Source organism: Chiloscyllium punctatum, chromosome 16 (assembly GCF_047496795.1).
Source record: "Chiloscyllium punctatum isolate Juve2018m chromosome 16, sChiPun1.3, whole genome shotgun sequence".
Classification (NCBI taxonomy): Eukaryota; Metazoa; Chordata; class Chondrichthyes; order Orectolobiformes; family Hemiscylliidae; genus Chiloscyllium; species Chiloscyllium punctatum.
The window spans coordinates 95,623,631-95,642,429 of record NC_092754.1 but is presented as its reverse complement, the minus strand read 5'-3'; the positions used below and the strand labels follow the sequence as shown (position 1 = coordinate 95,642,429).

General features: G+C 44.9%; 2 long non-coding RNA genes across 2 annotated transcripts in view; one reads left to right on the top strand and one right to left on the bottom strand.

The window, feature by feature from the left end:
* Positions 1-2,330, bottom strand: part of LOC140487234 (uncharacterized) — a 32,480-nt gene extending 30,150 nt beyond the window's left edge. Inside the window, exons 1-2 of the long non-coding RNA XR_011962818.1 lie at positions 2,166-2,330; positions 1,096-1,211 (exon numbers count right to left, since the gene is read on the bottom strand). This is a non-coding gene — a long non-coding RNA (uncharacterized lncRNA). The remainder of the gene's footprint in view (positions 1-1,095; positions 1,212-2,165) is intronic.
* Positions 2,331-2,862: 532 nt separating this feature from the next.
* On the top strand, positions 2,863-17,784 carry LOC140487233 (uncharacterized). The gene is made up of 3 exons (XR_011962817.1): positions 2,863-2,976; positions 13,627-13,720; positions 17,198-17,784. It is a non-coding gene; the product is annotated as an uncharacterized lncRNA (long non-coding RNA).
* Positions 17,785-18,799: the final 1,015 nt, after the last annotated feature.

The window sequence follows — 18,799 nt, the reverse complement described above, 5'->3', positions numbered from 1 at the left end:
GGGCAGGGAATATAGTTATCGAAGGGGATGGTAATCAACTGGGCCAAGGAATGAAAGATGGAGTTTAATTCAGGTGTTGGATTTAGTTAAGACAAACCAGGGAAGACTAACATGGGTAATGGTTGGACCCTGGACAGTGTTGTAGAAAAGGGAGAGACCAAGGGGTGCAGTTACATTGTTCCTTGGACTGGCATCACAGGCCGACAGGGTGTTGAAAGCGGCAATTGGCACACTTGTCTTCATTGGTCAGAGCATTGAGTACACGAGTTGGAGATATTGGTAACACTGTCGTCAATATTTCTCCTGGGCAGAGGAGGCCACGGGGTGACCTTATAAAGGTTTATGAAACCATGTAGGGTCTAAGTAAGGTGAATTGCCAAGGGTAGGTGAGTCCAAAGCTAGAGGCATAAACGTGAGGTGAGAGAGCAAGGATTTAAAGAGGGATCTGAGGGGCAACATTTTCCACAGAGGATGGTGCATAGACGGAATAGACTGCCAGGGGAAATGGTAAAAACAAGTACAATTACGACATGGAAAAGACACTCGGGCAGGTACATGGAGAGGAGAAGGTTTGAAAGGATATGAGCCAACACAGGCAAACGCAACTCATTCCATTTGGGAAACCTCGGCCGAAGAGTCATGCCGTACAGAAACAGACCCGATGTCTCCAGTTATTGGAGGAGGAGACTATCGAGACAAGGTATGTTGTAGAGACAGAAGCAAGTTACAGCGATACGGATGGTCATCTGGATTGGAGGTTTCAAATATGTGAAATAATTGGTGAGAGGGGAGGAGATGACCGAGATAGGAACTGTTATAGGAGTTAGAATGATTGAAGACACTGGTCCTCAATACAAGCCATATGCTTTCCCCTCAGTTGTTCTGATGCTCCCTAAGAAAGCACAGGCCTGGACTGATAACTGGGAACTCCCGATGCTGTCTCATTACAACAAAACTTGCAGCAGGCGTGGTGATTGAGCCTGGGGTGTATCTGTACTGTGCTCCCCCTCCAGCACTTTCCCCATGTCATGTCTTGTTAGCTGATGTTTGGATCCCCTTTATTACTTTCTGCTCTGTGCACTGGAATGATCTTACCTGGCAGCAGGATTTATTGAAGACTCCCAACCTCCCTGACTTTGTCTTTCTGGCTGACCAACCATCATCCAAACCAGCAGTTGGCAAGTCTATTGAGTCAGGAACTCCATGAGTACCTGTAGAAGACACAGAAATAGGCAGAATGGGAAATGAGACTAATGCTTTGAGGGTTACACATATAGAATGGCACTGACCCCACAGAGATCTGGAAAATCCCAGTCTCCATTCCTGACCTGTGCTGCCTCATCTCTCTGGAGTGGAGAATTCTGTTGGCTCATGATCTGGAGTAGCTTCAAGAGTGAGAGACGCTGACAGAGGCAGCAATTAGACCCTCACAGTGAGGGATACCACATGGAGAGGTACTGAGTCACATCACCAGAGTGCTGGGTCAAACAATTGTGCAGGAAGAAAGTGTTTTGATTCATGTTGCACTGGGATATACAAACTGTGAGCAGGCGAAGTGATGGCCTAGTGGCATTATTGTGTGACAATTTACCCAGAAACTCAGCAAGTGTTCTCTGGACACAGGTTCAAATCCCACCATTGCAAATGATTGAATGTGAATTAAATGCTTCAAAAAAGATGTAATTAAAAACCTGTAAGTGACTATTAACCAATTACTGATGTTAAGAAAAATCCATCGGGTGCATTCCTGTCTTTGGTGAAGTAATCTAAAGTGGGATTGGGATATCACAGGTATTACAGAAACAACAGCTGAGGGAGGGACAGGACAGGCAGCTCAATGTTCCAGGGGACAGATGCTGCAGGAAGGACAGAAGGGGAGCTGAGAGAGGAGGAGAGCTGCTGGTTCTGATGGAGTGAAACATCCCAGCAGGACTGAGAGAGGATATTCCTGCAGGATCGCCCAGTGAAGCTGTGTTCATGGAATTAATCAATAACAATGGGGCTTCCCTTTCCTCGGATTGTTCTACAGACCCCGAGAGCCCCGCCCACCTGCACCTTGACCTTCTCAAGATGGCGGCCCAGAGGCCCGCGCTCCCTCTTCCCTCAAACAAATGGCGGCCGTGACTCTGGGCCGCTTCCCTGATCAGAGACCGCCACCTCCTTACCCGGGCCTGGAGGGTCTGTTTCAGGTTTTTTTTAAGCTTTATCCGGGACTTGTGAATTCTCTCCGCTCCTTTCTCCCGGCGAGGCTCTAATCACCGCTCTCTGAAGCCGATCGCAGCCGCTGCCAAAGAAAACAGCTCCATATCTCTCTCTCTCTGTCTCTGTCCCGACCAATGTGACACTGCGCATGCTCTGCATAGATACCAAACCGCGCGTGCGCCAGAGATTATCAGTGAGCTCATAGCGAATATTCATACCTGCACAGACTGATGGGTAAAATATTATTCATTAACAATTGCTTTGTCGAGTTACAGTCATAGAGAGGTCTAGTATGTAAATAGATTGTCTGGTCCAAATCAACCATAACGGCCAGGTATGTAAATTACCAATCGTTCTGGGAGTTTGAAAAGAATTTTCTCACTCGATTTATGCAAATCGATTTGAAATATGTACGTTATCAGATTTACATTTCAACTACAGGATTTCTTAAAGTCTCACATTGATTTATGAGAGAGATTTAATGCTCCACTATATCATGACAATGATCAATCCTGCAAAATAGTTTGCTGTCTGACCAATCTTGAAGCGTTCACTCCCCGAGAATGCTTTGGCCCCTCTCCTCACTCACTCTGGTTGGAGGACCGGCCACTACTCGGTCCTTCTGTTCCGCCCCTTCCTCCCAATTGCAGAGTTGATTCGGGCGTGACTGAGCAGGCAAGGGACAAAGGAAGATCGAGTCGATGTTTTGTGACGTGGTGAAAATATTCCGAATCTTGGACCGAGAGGCCTGGGTTCAATTCACAGCTTGTGCAGGTGTGTGTAACAACAACTTTTAACAGGTTAATTAGGAAAAACAAGGGAAGTCAGGAACAGAGAGAAAACATGCATGCAATGTGGTGGGGCTCTCAATGCTCAGATGATTTGACTCTTTACCAAGCGTTTCAGGGTCCCAGTACAGACTGTTGCACTCCTCTTAGTGCACAGCCAGATACCACGATTGTGGGGCAAAATGTTGTGGTGGGATATAGAGGTGCTTTTCTGGAAGGCGTTCGGTTTTTGTGGTGAAAACAGTTGAGAAGGAGTGGGGTTTTGTATGGAGCTACCTGCCCCCTCCTGTTGCAGCATCTTATTATTGCCCTGACTCTACCTCGTACATGGAGAAAGTGAGGACTGCAGATGCTGGAGATCAGAGCTGAAAAATGTGTTGCTGGAAAAGCACAGCAGGTCAGGCAGCATTCTCTACCTCGTACATGTTTGGTAGAGATCAGTGACACTTCGTAAGCTCACAATACAAGATCCATCACTCTGTGTAAGACAGTAAAAATCTCTTGTAGCACAATAGCCAGAGAACAACACAGCGCAAAACAGGCCCTTCATTCCTTGATGTTGCGCCGACCTGTGAACTATTCCCAGCTCGTCCCCCTAAACTATCCCAAAATCACCCATGTGCTTATCTAAAGGGTTGTTTAAATCTCACTAATGTGGCTGTGTTAACTATATTAGTAGGTAGTGCATTCCACACCCTAACCAGTCTCTGAGTAAAGAACCTGCCTCTGACATCTGTCGTAAATCTATCACCACTCAATTTGTACTTATGCCCCCTCATACACTCTGATGTCATCTTCCTAGGAAAAAGACTTTCACTGTCTACCCTACTTAAGCCTCTGATCATCTTGCATGTCTCTATCAAATCCTCTCTTAGCCGCCTTCTTGCCAATGAGAACACGTTCAAATTGCTCAACCTTTCCTCATAAGACCTTCCCTCCAGACCACGCAACATCCTGGTAAATCTCCTCTGCACCTCTTCCAATGCTTCCACATCCTTCCAGAAATATGGGCACCAGAACTGCACACAATATTCCAAATATGGCCGCACCAGTGTTTTGATAATTGCAGCATGATATTGTGGTTCCAGAACTCAATCCATCTACGAATGAAACCTAACACACTGTATGCCATCTTAACTGTACACCTGGGGGGCAACTTTCAGGCATCTATGTACATGGACTCCCAACATCCCTCTGCACATCTACATGACCATGAATGTTTCCATTGACCCAGTACTCTGCCTTCCTGTTATTCTTCACAAAGTGCATCACCTCACATTTAGCTGCATTGAACTCCATTTGTCACCCTTCAGCCCAATTCTACAGTTTATCCAAGTCCCCCTGCAACTTGTAATATTCTTCCACACTGTCCACTACTCCACTGACTTTCGTGTCATCTGCAAATTTACCAATCCATCCAGCTATGCCTGCATCTAAGACTAGTATAAAAAATTACAAACAGCAGTGGTCCCAAAACAGATCCTTGTGGCACACCACTAATAACCGCACTGGAGGCTGATTATTTTCCATCATCCACCACTCGCTGCCTTCTTTCAGAAAGCCAGTTTCTAGTCCAAACTGCTAAAGCACACTCAATTCCAGTCGCTGCATTTTATCTAAGAGCCTACCATTTGGAACCTTATCAAAGGCTTTACTGAAGTCCATGTATACCACGTCAACTGCCCTACCCTCATCTATATGCTTGGTCAACATCTCAAAAATACTCAATGAAGTTTTTGAGACACGACCTGCCCTTGACGAAACCATATTGATGATCTGAAATCATATTGTTGTTTGCCAGATGATTACAAATATTGTCTCTTATAATCCTTTCCAAAACCTTTCCTACAACAGAAGTAAGGCTCATTGGTATATAATTACCTGGGTCATCTCGACTGTCCTTCTTGGTCAAGGGCACAACATTTGCAATCATCCAGTCCCCTGGTACTGAACCTGTAGGCAATGATGACTCCATATCAAAGCCGAAGTATTTGCTATCTTCTCCCTAGCTTCCCAGAAAATCCACAGATAAATCCCATCCAGCCCCTGGGAATTGTCTACTTTCAATCCTTCTCGAATTGATTACACCTGTTCGTAACTAACCTCGATCCTTTCTCATCTAACATCTTCTACCTCATTATTGTCTTCAATATTCTCATTTTCCTGAGTGAAAACCAATGAGAAATATTCGTTTAGCACCTCTCCAATTTCCACAGTGTCCACACTCAACTTCCCACTTCTGTCTTTGATTGGCCCTATTCCTACCCTATCCTTTATTCCTCACATACCTATAGAAAGCTTTAGGGTTCTCCTAAAGCTGTTGGGGGGGGACAGCCTTGCAGGTGTAAGCTGCAGTGAAGGGGTCTGTGGCTCTGAGATTCAGAAGGGAAAGGGGGAGAAGAGGAGAGCGCTAGTTATAGGGGACTCTCTAGTTAGAGGGACGGACAGGCGGTTCTGTGGACATGGGCGAGACTCTCGGATGGTTTGTTGCCTCCCGGGTGCTAGGGTCCGAGACGTCTCGGACCGTGTCTTCAGAATCCTTAAGGGGGAGGGTGTGCAGCCAGAAGTCGTGGTACACATTGGCACCAATGACATAGGTAGGAAGAGGGGTGGGGAGGTCATTCAAGAGCTCAAGGAGTTAGGCTGGAAGCTAAAAGCTAGGACAGACAGAGTCGTCATCTCTGGGTTGTTGCCGGTGCCACGTGACAGAGAGGCAAAGAATAGGGAGAGAGTGCAGTTGAACACGTGGCTGCAAGGATGGTGTAGGAGGGAGGGCTTCAGATATTTGGACAATTGGACTGCATTCTGGGGAAGGTGGGACCTGTATAAACAGGACGGGTTGCACCTGAACCAGAAGGGCACCAATATCCTGGGGGGTAGGTTTGCTAGCACTCTTCGGGGGGGGTTTAAACTAATTTGGCAGGGGGATGGGATCCGGACTTGTAGTCCAGCAAGTAAGCTAGCTGTGTGTCAGGATGTCCAAGACTGTAGGGAGGCTGTGGAGAAGGTAGCACTGACAGGGACTACTTGCGGACACAGAGATGGGCTCAAGTGCGTATACTTCAATGCAAGGAATCTCAGAAATAAGGTGGGTGAACTTAAGGCGTGGATCGGTACCTGGGACTACGATGTTGTGGCCATCACGGAAACATGGATAGATGAGGGACAGGAATGGCTGTTGGAGGTTCCTGGTTACAGATGTTTCAGTAAGATTAGGGAGGGTGGTAAAAAAGGAGGGGGGTGGCATTGCTAATTAGAAATGGTATAACGGCTGCAGAAAGGAAGTTTGAGGGGGATCTGCCTCTGGAGGTAGTATGGGCTGAAGTCAGAAATAGGAAAGGTGCAGTCACCTTGTTGGGTGTTTATTTTAGGCCCCCCAATAGCAGCAGAGATGTGGAGAAACAGATTGGGAAACAGATTTTGGAAAGGTGCAGAAGCCACAGGGTCGTAGTCATGGGCGACTTCAACTTCCCAAATATTGATTGGAAGCTCTTTAGATCAAGTAGATTGGATGGGGTGGTGTTTGTGCAGTGTGTCCAGGAAGCTTTTCTAACGCAGTATGTAGATTGTCCAACCAGAGGGGAGGCCATATTGGATTTGGTACTCGGTAACGAACCGGGACAAGTGGCGGGCTTGTTAGTGGGTGAACATTTTGGTGATGGCGACCACAATTCTGTGACTTTCACCTTGGTTATGGAGAGAGATAGGTGCGCACAACAAGGAAGTTTTTACAATTGGGGGAAGGGAAATTACGATGCTGTAAGACAGGATTTGAGGAGCATACGTTGGGAGCATAGGCTGTCAGGGAAGGATGTGGTGGAAATGTGGAACTTTTTCAAGGAGCAGATACGACGTGTCCTTGATATGTATGTACCGATCAGGCAGGAAAGAAATGGTCGTGTGAGCGAGCCTTGGTTGACGAGGGAGGTTGAATGTCTAGTAAAGAGGAAGAAGGAGGCTTACATAAGGTTGAGGAAACAAGGTTCAGACAGAGCAGTGGAGGGATACAGGATAGCCAGAAGGGACCTGAAGAAAGGGATTAGGAGAGCTAAGAGAGGGCATGAAAAATCCCTGGCGGATAGGATCAAGGATAACCCCAAGGCATTCTATGCGTACGTGAGAAACCTGAGAGTGACGAGAACGAGGGTAGGTCCGATCAAGGACAGTGGTGGGAGACTGTGTATTGAGTCGGAAGAGATAGGAGAGGTCTTGAACAAGTACTTCTCTTCAGTATTTACGAACGAGAGGGACCGTATTGTTGAAGAGGAGAATGTGAAACGGACTGATAAGCTAGAAGAGATACCTGTTAGGAAGGAAGATGTGTTGGACATTTTGAACAACTTGAGGATAGACAAGTCCCCCGGGCCTGACGGGATATATCCTAGGATTATGTGGGAAGCAAAAGAGGAAATTGCAGTACCGTTGGCAATGATCTTCTCGTCTTCACTGGCAATTGGGGTGGTACCAGGGGACTGGAGAGTAGCGAATGTTGTGCCCCTGTTCAAAAAAGGGAATAGGGATAACCCCGGGAATTACAGGCCAGTTAGTCTTACTTCTGTGGTAGGCAAAGTAATGGAAAGGGTACTGAGGGATAGGATTTACGAGTTTCTGGAAAGACACTGCTTGATTAGGGACAGCCAGCACGGATTTGTGAAGGGTAGATCTTGCCTTACAAGTCTTATTGAATTCTTCGAGGAGGTGACCAAGCATGTGGATGAGGGTAGAGCAGTGGATGTAGTGTACATTGATTTTAGTAAGGCATTTGATAAGGTTCCCCATGGTAGGCTTATGCGGAAAGTCAGGAGGCATGGGATAGAGGGAAATTTGGCCAATTGGATAGAAAACTGGCTAACCGGTCGAAGTCAGAGAGTGGTGGTAGATGGTAAATATTCAGCATGGAGTCCAGTTACAAGTGGAGTTCCGCAGGGATCAGTTCTGGGTCCTCTGCTGTTTGTAATTTTTATTAATGACTTAGATGAGGGAGTCAAAGGGTGGGTCAGTAAATTTGCAGATGATACAAAGATAGGTGGAGTTGTGGACAGTGAGGACGGCTGTTGTCGGCTGCAGAGGGACTTAGATATGATGCAGAGCTGGGCTGAGGAGTGGCAGATGGAGTTCAACCCTGCCAAGTGTGAGGTTGTCCATTTTGGAAGAACAAATAAGAATGCGGAATACAGGGTTAATGGTAGGGTTCTTGGTCAGGTGGAGGAACAGAGGGATCTTGGGGTCTATGTACATAGATCTTTGAAGGTTGCCACTCAGGTGGATAGAGTTTGTAAGAAGGCCTATGGAGTATTATCGTTCATTTGCAGAGGGATTGAATTCAAGAGTCGTGAGGTGATGTTGCAGCTGTACAGGACTTTGGTTAGGCCACATTTGGAGTACTGTGTGCAGTTCTGGTCGCCTCACTTTAGGAAAGATGTGGAAGCTTTGGAGAGGGTGCAGAGAAGATTTACCAGGATGTTGCCTGGAATGGAGAGTAGGTCGTACGAGGATAGGTTGAGAGTTCTCGGCCTTTTCTTGTTGGAACGGCGAAGGATGAGGGGTGACTTGATAGAGGTTTATAAGATGATCAGAGGAATAGATAGAGTAGACAGTCAGAAACTTTTTCCCCGGGTACAACAGAGTGTTACAAGGGGACATAAATTTAAGGTGAAGGGTGGAAGGTATAGGGGAGATGTCAGGGGTGGGTTCTTTACCCAGAGAGTGGTGGGGGCATGGAATGCGCTGCCCGTGGGAGTGGTAGAGTCAGATTCATTGGTGACCTTTAAGCGGCATTTGGATAGGTACATGGATGGGTGCTTAATCTAGGATAGAAGTTCGGCACAACATCGTGGGCCGAAGGGCCTGTTCTGTGCTGTATTGTTCTATGTTCTATGTTCTATGTTCCTTTATTCTATTCACTAAAGACTGCTCGTGTCCTCTCTTTGCTCTTCTTAACTCTCTTTAAATCCTTCCTAGCTGATTTGTAAGTCTCCATCGCCTCATCTGGACCATTTGGCTCATCAACACATAAGCCTCCTACTTCTTCTTAACAAGAGATGCAATTTCTTTGGTAAACCACGGTTTCCTTACCTTATCACTTCCTCCCTGCCTGACAGGGACATACCTATCAAGGACACGCAATATCTGTTCCTTAAACCAGCTCCACATTTCCATTGTCTGCTTCCACTGCATTTTGCTACCCCATTCTATGCATCCTAATTGTTGCTGAATTGCATTATAATTGCCACTGCCCCCATCGATAATTCTTCACCTGTGGCATGTACCTATCACTTTCCATCGCTAAACTAAACATAATTGAATTGTAATCACTCTCTCTAAAGTGCTCACCTACAACTAAATCAAACACCTAGTCCGGTTCATGACCAAGTGCCAGATCCAATGTGGCCTCCCCTCTTGTCGGCCCTTTGACATACTGTGTCAGGAAACCCTCCTGTACACATTGGACAAAAACTGATCCATCCGACATCCTAGAGTTATAGCATTTTGAGTCAATGTCAGGGAAGTTAAAGTCCCCCATAATGACCACCATGTTACTTTCACTCCTACCCAGTGTAATTTTGCTAATCCTCTCTTCCCCCTCCCTGGAACTCTGCAGCAGCCTATAAAAAAAATCCAAGCAGTGTGACCTCCCCTCTCCTGTTTCTAACCTCAGCGCACACTACTTCAGTAGAGAAGTCCTCATCAAAAGTTCTCTCAGCCACCGTTATACTATCCTTGACTAACATGACATGCATGGGCCCATTGCAGTGCTTCAAACTACATGAGGCAGCCATACTCTCTATGACAGACAGACTCAGTCCAGAACCTCCTCTGTCTTAAGACCTTATGCACTGCCTGCACTCCTCGATTTCCCCTTTGCACGTTCCCTTTCCAACCCACCCCACCTGCATCACTCCACAATTGGAGCTGCCAAGGATAGAAGTCTGTGGAATACCCTCCCTAACCTTCTCTATCCTCCCTTAAGATGTAATTTAAAATCATTCTCTTTAATCAATGTTTTGATCATCCATGAAGCACCTTAGGAGGTTTGCTATTGTGAAAGATTCCATACAATGCAAGCAGTTGTTTTTATTGCCATACATTTGGAGAAACAGGAATGATGCTTTCAAAATTCTAACAAGAAAGTCACTGATAGGCACAGTGTGTAGGCTAGATAATAACGTCACGTTGGGATGGACAATAAACAAAGAAATAACTAAAGCCTGTAAAAATGGCATGTCTATTATCATGGGTGATTTTAATCCAAATGTAGATTGGTCGAACCAGCTCAGTCAGGGTAGCCGTGAGGAGTTCATTAAGTGTATCCATGACAGTTTTTTTGAATAGTATGAAATGGAACTGACAAGGAGCAAGCTATCCAAGATCTGGCCCCCGTGCAATGAGACAGGAATAATTAATGACCTCAGTGTTAGGGATCCTCTTGGAAGAAGTGATTACTGTATGGTTGAAGTTAGAACACATATGGAGAGTGTAAAGATAAAATCTAATACCTTGGTCCTGTGCTTGAACATGGGGAACTAAAATAGAATGAGGGAGAACCTGGATAAAGTCGACTGGAAACAAAGATTTTATGGTGGGACAGTTGATGAGCAGTGAAAGATTTTCAAAGACATTTTAGGAAGTGCTCAGCAAAGGCATTTTCCAGTGAAAAGGAAGGACTGTAAGAAAAGGCCTTTGACAAAAGATAGGGAATTCTACACCAGTTAGTTTATTCTCTGTAGTGGGAAAGATGCTTGGGTCTATTATCAGGGAAGAAATAGCAGGGAATCTCGATAGAAATTGTCCCATTGGGCAGACAGAGCATGGATTCATGAAGGGCAGGTCATGCTTGACAAATCGTTTGGAATTCTATGAAGACATTTTGAGCAAGGTGGACAACGGGGACCCAGTGGATGCGGTGTGCTGGATTTCCAAAAGGCCTTCAACAAGGTGCTGTGCAAGAGGCTGTTGCATGATGTAAGGGTGCATGGGATAGAGTATTAGCATGGATAGAAGATTGGTTGATTAACAGGAAGCAAAGAGTGGGGATAAATAAGCCTTATTCTGGCTGGCAATCAATAACTAGTAGCGTGCCTCTAGGATCAGTGTTGGGACTGGAATTATTTAGAATTGATACAGATGATTTGTAGTTGGGGACCACATGTAGGGTGTCAAAGTTTGCATATGACACTAAGATGAGTAGCAGAACAAAGTGTGTGGAGGACTGTGAAACTTTGCAGAGGAACAGAGATACATTGAGTGAGTGGACAATGGTTTGGCAAGTGGAATATTATGTTCATAAATGTAAAGTCATACTCTCTGGTTGGACTAATATTAGTAAAAAGATTATTACTTGAATTTTTTAAAAAATGCATTATTTACTATGCAGAGGCACCTGAACATCCTTCGGTAGGAGGGTTGGTCACCAGGTACAACAATCAATTCAGAAGACAAATGGAATATTGTCCTTCATTGCTGAAGGGATTGTGTTTAAAAGCAAAGGTGGGCTATAGTGGGTGCTGGTGATCCCACACCTGGAGTACTGCATGTAGTTTTTTTATCTCCTTTCTTGCTCAAGGATGTACTGGCACTAGAGGGAGTGTAGAGGAGGTTAACTATGTTGACTCCGGAGGTGGGGGGGTTGGTTTAACAGAGACTGAGTAGATTGGGATTATATTCATTGGAATTAAGAAGAATGGAAAGATATAAAATAATGAATGGAATGGATAAAATAGAAGTTGAGAGGATGTTTCCACTGGCAGGTGAAGCTAGGACAAGAGTGCATTGCCTCAAGATTAGAGGCAGCAAATTTAGGATTGAATTGAGAAGGAACTTCTTGACCTCTATGGAATGCATTGCCCAGCGAAATAGTTGATGCTCGTTCAGTAAACGTTTTTAAAGCTAAGTTAGTTTTTTTTAAAAAAGAAAATTAATTAAGGAATACGGTAAGAATGTGGGTAAATGGTTCTGCATCCACAAAATGATCAGCCATAATCTTATTGAATGGTAGAGCAGGCTCGAAGGGCAGGACGGCCTTCTCCTTTTCCTAGATCTTTTGTTCTTATATTATGCATGCCTCCGTCACTCGTGACTTGGAGGTGCTGGTGTTGGATTAGGATGGACAAAATTAAAATTCACAGAACACCAGGTTATAGTTCAACAGGTTTATTTGGAAGCATTACTTTGCTGGTCCATAATCAGGTGGTTGTGTGATTTTTAACTTGTAACTGAGAAATAGCAACAAAAGCCACGAAGCAGTGCGCAAGCTCCAGCCAACAGTTGGTATTGTAGACAATGAAGAAGGTTATCTCAGAATACAGTGGAATATTGATCAGATGGGCCAATGGGCTCAGGAGTGGCAGATAGGATTCAGTTTAGACAGATTAGGTTAGGATATCTGGTTAACATCGACAGGTTGGACCGAAGAAGTGATTGATGTCAGCGGCGGACCAATGCCTAGGCAGGGGAGGAGCTGGAGGACCTGGCGGGGCAGTTGGTCCTCCGGCCAATCAGTGAATAAGGGCGGGACTAGACTATACCACGTGATCATCCTCGCGGCGGGTGCTCATTTTAGGGACATATGTGCGGAGTGCTGTTGGTAAGGAAAGAAATAAACAGCAGGAGGTGGGAGGGAAATGGTGTTGGTATGGTCTGAGAGGTTTTACAATCATTTGGTACACATCGGAAAATACAAATTTGAAACTTACAGTCCAGTTTTTGCAGCAAATGGGAAAATGCCTCGTTGAGTAATCGGTCCGAGTGAGCGCCGCCATCTTTATTCGGGGCAATGATTCACTGGACACGTGGGCGGCCGCTAGCTTTGTGGGGGGCAAAGTTCAGAGGGATGTATGTACAGCCTTCCCTGGTAAAAAGAGTCATAGGGCAGGATTTACACAGATCACATTCAAACCCAGAGAAATGGACTTTTTTCTGGATTTGTTTCATTATTCATTTAAATGATTTGGATATGAATAGAGGCCGTATAGTTAGTAAGTTTGCAGGTGACACCAAAATTGGAGGTATTGTGGACAATGAAGAAGGTTATCTCAGAGTACAGTGGGATATTGATCAGATGGGCCAATGGGCTGAGGAGTGGCAGATAGGATTTAATTTAAATAGATTAGGTTAGGATATCTGGTTGCCATAGGTTGGACCGAAGAAGTCTGTTTCTGTGCTAGACATCTTTGACTGTGGGATCATAAAAGTGAACTCTGCTCTGGTTCACCTCTGGGTTCTCTGATGTCTACTTGTTCATTATCTGGCTTCCTCAGTCTCTCATGGGTATATTTTTGCTCTGTATACTATTTTACTATTACTTTCACAGCTGTTTTGTAAATGAATTGTAAAATGTAGAGCTGGAAAAACACAGCAGACCAGGCAGCATCCGAGGAGCAGGAGGATCAACGTTTCGGGCATAAGCCCTTCTTCAGGAATGTAAATGAATTGTCCACTGCTGCCCGGCTCCTGACCATGTGCTGTTCCATTATCAGGTTATTTTTTCCACAATATCTTTGACAGTCAAGAATTCTTTTTTCCAATAAGCGAGTGCATTTTCCTTCAATTTCTGACAGTCAAATTCTGCACCATTTTCATTCCCTGTAATTCATATTGCACTCCCTGAAACATCAACTGTGTATTTCTCCTTCCACAGAAACCAGTGATCAATGCCAAAGCCTTGTTGCCTGTGAAGAGGGTGATGTTTGACTGCCTTGTACTGCTTCAGTTTGTATGGTGAAGGTGGTTGGGTAAGAGACATTACAGATTATTCACTCAGTGATATTGAAGAGTAGAAGATATCTGTACAAATCATCATGGTTTTAATTTCACAAAAATATTATTGAGAAGTTTTGACATAAGGCTACAGATGGAGAATATTGTGTCCAGTGACCAAAACAATTGCCAAATAAGCAGTTTTTCAAGAATGCCTTAAAGGAAGAAAGTAGATCTTGGAGAGTTAGAGTGGGGATTCCAGACCATGTTCCCTTGGAGTCTATAGAAACATTCACACAGGAGAACTCAAAAATAAACACATGATTGAGAGTCTGAATTAAAATGAGTTATTGTGATATGAAAGGGTGTGTGGTGCAGGGAGATAGGAATGATTACAGCCAGGAATTAATTCAAAGGTACGAAAGTAAATTGTTGTTGCTTATAAATCGGAGTCTTTTGATTGATCAGCAAGTTTTGGTACAAGTGAGCACTTCGGCAGTAGAGTTTTCAATATTCTTGAGATTATCGGGAGGGTGAATGTGGGATGCTGGCCAGGAGTGGGTTTAGACAATGAAATCTAGAGTCAACAAAAGGAATGAAGGAGAGTTTTAGCAAATGAGCTGAGACTGTGGTGAGGTCAGGTGATATCACTGAAGTCGAAATAGTGGTCTTGGAGGGGGTCTGGCCTGTCATCCTCACCTCATTCAGCTGTTTGTCAGTTTGTGAATCAAGTCTTTAACAAGCTCAAGAACTGAGTGGCCCTGGCAGAACCCAAACTGGGCATCGCTGAGCAGGTTGTTGCTGAGCAGTTGCTTGACAGCACTGTTGATGAGACCTTCCATCACCTCACTGCTGAGCGAGTGTGGACTGATGGAGGGGAATTGGCTGAGTTGGATCTGCCCTGTGTTTTTGTGTTGGAACATCCCTGAGCAATGTTCCACAAAGTCAGTAGGTGCCAGTGCTGGAGCAGTACTTGCCTTGGTGGGCAGCAGGTTCTGGAGCACAGCCAACAGTATTATTGCCAGAATATTGGCAGGGCCCATACATTTACACCACTTATCCATTTCTTGATCTGATTGGAAATGAGTTTTCAACCAAGTCGATTCATATCTGTGATGTGAGGGACCAATGGAGAAGGCTCATCCACTTGGCACTGCTGGCTGAAAATTGCTGCTAATGCTGTCCTCTTATCTGTTGCATGGATGTGTGAGACCCCTCCATCGGTAAGGGTGGGGATATCTGTGATGCTTCCTCCAGTGAGTTGTTTAATTGTCCATCACTATTCTTGACTAGGTGTGGCAGAACTCCGATCTAATCTGTTGGTTATGGGATCACTTAGTTCTATTTGGTGTTGCTTGTGCTGTTTGGCATGCAGGTTTGGTAGCTGCACCAGGTTGGCACTTCATTTTTAGGTCTGCCTTGTACTGTTCCTGACATGCCCTCCTGCATTCACCGTTGAACCAGGGTTGATTTCCCTGGCTTGATGTTAATGGTTGAGTGGGGGATATCAGGCCATGAGATTTCAGATTGGGCTGGAGTACAGTTCTGCTGCTGTTGTTGGCCCACAGTGAGGCAGAAGTTGCAGGGTCAAGAGGGCTGATTGTGTTGTTGTATTTTCCAGTGCATTGGTAGATGTAATGTGGTCCATCCAGTTTCATTCCTTTGTTGAGACTGTGCAGTGATTAATACAATGAGTGACTTGATGGGCCACTGTCTGGTTTCTTTCCCTCAAGGACATTGTCAATGGCAGAAAAACATCCCCAATGGTTCCATGGCAAACAGTAGATTCTTCATTCCAGTTATTTTTTTCTTGAATTCAGAGCCAACCTCTACCGAATTGGGATTCAAACCTGAACTTCAGTTGTATATTTTAATATTCTTGATAAATGATAAATATGACAGGTTTGTTCACTTATTTTTAGAATCACTATCACAGGTTTTGTTTATTGTTTTGGAGATAAAAACACTGTCCATTATCCTGTCTCCTCCATCCTCCCCTCCAACAACAAGAGTGAGGAGCACATCGAGTTTCTCTGTCCATAACATTGAGACAATCCAATCAGCTGCCTCTGTTTCTTTTCTCCCTCTCCACTAGCCCACCGAGCCAAACTGCCTCACAAGGGTGCTCCTCATTTTAGCCCTAAATTTGCATTTCCTAGAGTCACTTGTCAAGCCTTATTAGAGGTCATCTTGACCATTTACCCTAGTGTAGCGAAATCATGGACATTCCAAATCTCTGTCTCATCCTCCTGCTTGTCACCACCCTCCCCCCCCCCCACCTTTGCAATTCACAGATGTTGTTCCATGATCTATCTGTCTTTTCTGGTTATGTCTTTCTCTCCCGTTCTGCTAAAACCTAATATATGACCTCACCATCATTGGAAAATCCTGCTCCATCTCCACTCTCCCTTTCCTTTCTGAGTTCATTGTATTTGGTGTCCCTCCAGGATCTGTCCTTGGTCCGTCCTGTTTCTCACCTACATACTGCCAGGAGGTAACATCGTCCTAAAGCACCGTGTTAGGTTTCACATCTACACTGACAGTGCCCAGCTCTCCCTCCCCATCATCCCTCTCCATTACTCCACCATTACTCAGTTATCAAACTGTGAACCACGCTTCGATTAGCTGCAATTCACTCCAATGCAACACTGTAATTGTTAAACCCATTGCCTTCAGTTGCTATTCCAAATTCATTTCCCTTACTGCTGTGTCCCTCCCTCTCACTGGGAAGTGTCTGAGGCAGAACTACATTCTTCACAATATTGCTCTCATATCTGACCCCAAGGTGACCTTCTGATCAGACATCTACACAATCACAAACACCAGGAATTCCAATCCCTAAGATGTTGCTTGTCTCCTTCTCACCCCAGCTCCATTGCTACTGAAACCCTAACCTGTGTCGGTGTTGCCTTGAACTTGACAAATCTGAAACAGAACCCTTGATTCCGCGACTGACCCAGAATCTGGTTCAAGACTCACCCGTAATGGGACACATCGTCTCCATATTTACCCTGTCAAACCTTGACAGAATCCTGTATGTTTCAAAGAGATCTCCTCTCAAGTCCAGTGAGTATATTCCCAACTTGTTCAGCCTTTGCTTACAGGATAATCCCTATAAAACAGGGATCATCCCAATGGATCTTCTCTGAAATGCCTCCAATAAACTGCTCTATTTCATTAACTAAAGTGACCAAATCTGTTCAGCTTACTCCAGATGTGGTCTCACTCGCCATTTGTTTAGTTGCCCTAAGGTATATACTCCACATTCTTATATTGCAAACTCTTTGAAATAAGGGACAGCATTCCATTCCCCTTTCCTGATTCCATGCTGTAACTGTGTGCTAGCTTTCTGTGTTTCCTGCTCATTTTCCCTCAGTCCCTTTGTGGTGCAGCTTTCTACAGTTTATCCCAAGTTATAGTCTATTTGCCAACTTGTTGCCCAGGTTTCCTGTGAATATCTCTCTGTAAACAGTTTATAACCTTTTGGAACTTTCCTGTTATGCCTTTTCTAGGAGATTTCCCCCCCTCATTATTCGAAACCTGCACTGTGAGCACTGGGCAGTGGGAAGCATGCACAGTTGCTATCTTCCAGGGATACTCTGTTTCATGACTGGGAGGAGGTTGCTGCCCATTGGTCAGAATGGAGACAACTTGCCCATCGAGCTGCATGAGCCTTTCACACCCCATGTCTTATTGAGGAGGCACAGCGGCAGCACGGAAGGAAAGAAAAGGAAGCAAATCCTGCTCTCCATATCTCACTGAATCTTGGGATATTCTGTCCCATGTTCAGTCACATGAAGTCCAAGGTGGAAACTCCGAGAAACCCACATAGATTTGCCCTTGAAGTGCCTGCTAACCTCCACCAGGGGTAATGTGTACAGTCCTCTTGGGCCAGGAGGAGGCGATTGTATGAGTTTCAAACTTGGGCTGACAGTGACGGATTTTATAAACTTGTATTACAGGCAGATATTCAGATGGTAATCTCAGTCATTGTAACGCCAAACTCTGACAGAATTACTCAATACATCAGGCCCTGGATATTCGTATTGTGTTCCAGATCAATACCATTTGCTGAATAAAAGTTCTCCTTTGAATCAAACCATCCTCTCAATAGATCTTCCCAAATCTTCAACATGTGTCCTGTAATCCTTGTATAATGAGCTGATGGGTGTAAGGTTTATTATTATAATGTGTAACTTTTATAAACCGCTTTGTCACAGCTCCCCAAATTTCCTTTGCTACAAGGAGAATACTCTCAGTTTTTCCAAACCGCTGATTCCCCAATGTCCTGTTTGCTCTCTATAAGGTACACATCAGGATTGTGTTGGAACATTCTCCACTTGCCTGCATTAGTGCACGCCCCCCCCCCCCCCCCCAACAATATTAAAGAAAGTGAACATCCTCCAGGATAAAGTACTGTACCTGAGTGGTTTCCCATCCACCACCTTCAGCATTCTCTTTCCCCACCCTCGAGGCACAGTGGCATCACTGTGTAAAAGATCAAGTCAGCATTGTCCTACCCGACCATAGGACTGCTCTCTCATTAGAGAGAGATGTCTAGTAGTGGTTAACCTGAATATTACCACAGCACAGTCAAGGGGAGAGGTTGAAAAGGAGAGTCCGTTAATTGCGGATGGTTATTCTTGATGTGTATTAGCAACACACATGTCACGTGAACAATTAATGTTAAAAAAGCCCCACAAATTCTGCAACTAAAATCCCCCATTCCTTGAACCATCCTGGTAAATCTCCTGTGCCCCCTCTCAGGGACCCTGCCATCCTTCACAATGTGTGGGCGATCTGTGGTTCGCACAGACCCAGCTGTTCTGAACCCTGTGGGGGGTAGCATAGAGCAACAGTTGCACTAAACCTCACTGTCTGGAAGTGAGTGAGAGACAGAAATCCTGAAGGCATTTAAAATCTATTTAGGAACACACTTGCAAGGCCAAGGCTGACAGGTCTATGGGCTCTGTGCTGGAAAATGGGATTCAAATAGTTTGCTGGGAGATTTCTTTACAGCATAAACCCAATGGACCACAATGTAGACCACAGACGCGTAATGTAGGAATATGACAAGCCACAATAGAAACCAGGTCAGAGAAGGTGATATTAGA